The sequence below is a fragment of the Saimiri boliviensis genome, chromosome 5 (assembly GCF_048565385.1).
Source record: "Saimiri boliviensis isolate mSaiBol1 chromosome 5, mSaiBol1.pri, whole genome shotgun sequence".
Classification (NCBI taxonomy): Eukaryota; Metazoa; Chordata; class Mammalia; order Primates; family Cebidae; genus Saimiri; species Saimiri boliviensis.
In genome coordinates, this window is record NC_133453.1 from 45,450,190 (window position 1) to 45,453,429 (window position 3,240).

Sequence of the window (3,240 nt, forward strand, 5' to 3'; positions counted from 1 at the left end):
TTTACTTACCTTTGAAACCGACTCTTTTCGTTTTGAAACAGGGTCTCTGTGACTCAGGCTGGAGCGCAGTGCCACGCTTACAGTTTACTATAGCCACGACCTCCCAGGCTCAAGCGATTCTCCCACCTTAGCCTCCTGAGTAGCTGGTACTATAGGTATGCACCACCATGGCTGGCTATTTATTTTTATTTTTAGTAGAGATGAGATTGGACTATGTTGGTTTCCAACTCTTGAGCTCAAGTGATCCTCTTGTCTTGGCCTTCTAGTGCTGGAATTATCAACCTGAGCCACTGTACCCAGTCTGAAACATACTCTTCAGCAGGAGAAAATTATGTAGGTTTGTGGGGAAGAGCTATCCTCTAGAAATAGGCTTTTTCAAGATCAAACTAAGATCAGAATTGTTAAAGTAGTATCACAAAAGGAACACTATTATATTTAAGGAATGTCCTAACAGCTCAGATGAAGATGCCATTATTTAAATATGACCAGACTCTACATGTATTAGTAGTTCTCTCTTTCATTCAAGAAGGACATTAAACAACAATAAATGAATAAACGCCTGCTACCACACATCCAGGAATACTAGATAGAACTGTACATGTATAATAGGCAGAAAAATAGACCCCAAATATGTATATACCTTGATTTTTAGAACCTGTGAAAATTCTATGTTACATGGCAAAAAGGATTTTGCAAATGTAATTAGAATAGGAAAATTATGCTGGATTATCCATGTGGGCCCAATCTAATCACATGAACTGTTAAAAGCAGAGATTTTCTATGGCTGGAGGCAGCAGAGAGATGCAGCAAAAAAAGAAGTCAGAGAGACTCTAAGTATGAGAAGAACTTGACATGTCATTGCTGGCTCTGAGATGCAAAAGGCTATTAGCAAGGAAGAGATAAAGATCTTTCAGAGCTGAAGGTGGTCTCTAGCTGATAGCCAACACAGAAATAGGGACTTACAACCCCAAGGAAATGAATTCTGCCAATAACCTGAATGGGCCTAGAAAGAGTCTTTCCACAGCCTCTGGATAAGAGCCCAGAGGGCTGACAGTTTGATTCTGGCCTTGTGATATTGGGAGCAGAGAAGTCAGCTGAGCCAATCTGGTATTCTAATCTACAGAAACTGAGAGGTAAGACATTTTTGTTGTTTAAAGCTACTGTTTGTGGTAACCTGTTACGGTGGCAATAGAAAATTAATCACTATATGAGAGGCTGCTGGACAGCAAACAGCTGTTTCAAAGAGCCACATTTATAATTTTCCATTTAGCCATATTTGAAAGTTTTTTTTGATAACATCGTGTAAATGTGTAGCAACATGACTCTTTAAATCAGCAGGTACCTCAGTTCTATATATTCTAGACCAGGGCATGACTGACTTTATTTTTTATTCCCCTGAGACTCCCCAAGATGAATTTTGTGCACAGCTTTTTATCTCCATATATAACTTAAAAAAAAAAAGACATTACATACATTCAGTATATATGCTATCATTAAGTATATAGCTTGATGAAGTTTTCATATGTAAATACCTGAGAACCACCATCCAGATCGAGATATAGAATATTTTCTTCACTTTAGTGGATGCTCCTGCAACCTTGATACTTTTATCTAGTCCATACTTGCCTCATTCAGAGTCATTCACTCTTCTGACTTACTCCACCATTAATTAGTCATGTCTGTTGTTGAAATTCACATAAATGGAATCATGCAGTGTGCACTTTTATGTCTGGCCTTCTTCACTCAACATACTGTTTTTGAAATTCACTCACGTTGTATAAACAGTTCATTCCTTTTAAAGCACTGCATAGCATTCTATTGTATGTCTAAACCTATATTTGTTTATTTAGTCTCTCACTGATGGTTATTTGGGTTGTTTCCAGTCTTGAGCTTTAATGACTACAGTTGCCAAGTGTTTTCTTGTACCTGTCTTTTTTTTTTTTCTTTTAATAAACTTTTTTTTTTTGAGACAGAGTCTTGCTCTGTTGCCCAGGCTGGAGTGCAGGGGCACCATCTTGTCTTACTGCAACCTTTGCCTCCAGGTTCAAGCGATTCTCCTACCTCAGCCTCCCAAGTAGCTGGGATTATAGGTGCCCACCACCATGCCTGGCTAAATTTTTGTATTTTTAGTAGAGATGGGGTTTCACCATGCTGGCCAGGCAGATCTCGAACTCCTGACCTTAGGTGATACAGCTGCCTCGGCCTCTCAAAGTGCTGGGATTACAGGCATGAGCCACTGAGCCCGGCCTTTTGTACATGTCTTTTGGTGGACACATACACACATTTCTCATGGATACATCCTTATGAATGGAATTTCTGGGTCTGCTCATAGGTAGATTAACCTATATTTTAAGTCAGATTATTCAAAACACATAATTCAAAATTGGTGAATTATGTTTAGCCATTTTCATGTCATATACTACTATTACTGTTAAAAAATTTTTTTTGGAACAATTCTCGAATTTGTGTGTCATCCTTGCACAGGGGCCATGCTAATCTTCTGTGTATTGTTTCAATTTTAGTATATATGCTGCCAAAGGGAGCACTTCATATGATATATTATGGATAGAAATAATCAAAAAAAATTTTTTTTGAGACAGAGCATCTGTCACTCAGGCTGGAGTGCAGTGGTGTGATCTTGGCACACTGCAACTCTGCCTCCCGGGTTCAAGCCATTCTCCTGTCTCAGACTCCCAAGTAGCTGGGATTATAGGTGTGTACCACAATGCCCAGCTAATTTTTTTTTTTAATGGAGTCTAGCACTGTTGCCTGGTCTGGAGTGCAATGGCGTGATCTTAGCTCACTGCAACCTCTGCCTGTTGGGTTCAAGCGATTCTGCTGCCTCAGCCTCTCATGTAGCTGGAATTACAGATGCCTGCCACCACACCCGGCTAATTTTTTGCATTTTTAATAGAGACCGGTTTCACTATGTTGGCAAGGCTGGTCTCGAACTCCTGATATCAAGTGATCTGCTCACCTTGGCCTTCCAAAGTGCTGGGATTACAGGTGTGAGCCACCACACCCAGCCAAAATCATTTTATTTATACAAATAAGCTAAGAACCTATGGATATCATAATATAGCTATGTTGTCTGCATGTTAGTGGAGCTCTATTCTTTTGCAAAAGAGCACCCAGTCGGAAAACCTATTTATGATTTAAAGCAAAGTAGCTATAGGAAAGCTTGATTTCTCAGAACTTAGAAAGCCATACTAGAGGTGATCCTGCATTTCTCTGTGTTAT

The 3,240-nt window shown here is 39.5% G+C and overlaps 1 non-coding gene across 1 annotated transcript; it reads right to left on the reverse strand.

Annotated features, from left to right (window-relative positions):
• Positions 1–2,434: 2,434 nt before the first annotated feature.
• Positions 2,435–2,546, reverse strand: LOC120364393 (U6 spliceosomal RNA). Its single transcript, XR_005579655.1, has one exon. It is a non-coding gene; the product is annotated as a U6 spliceosomal RNA (small nuclear RNA).
• Positions 2,547–3,240: the final 694 nt, after the last annotated feature.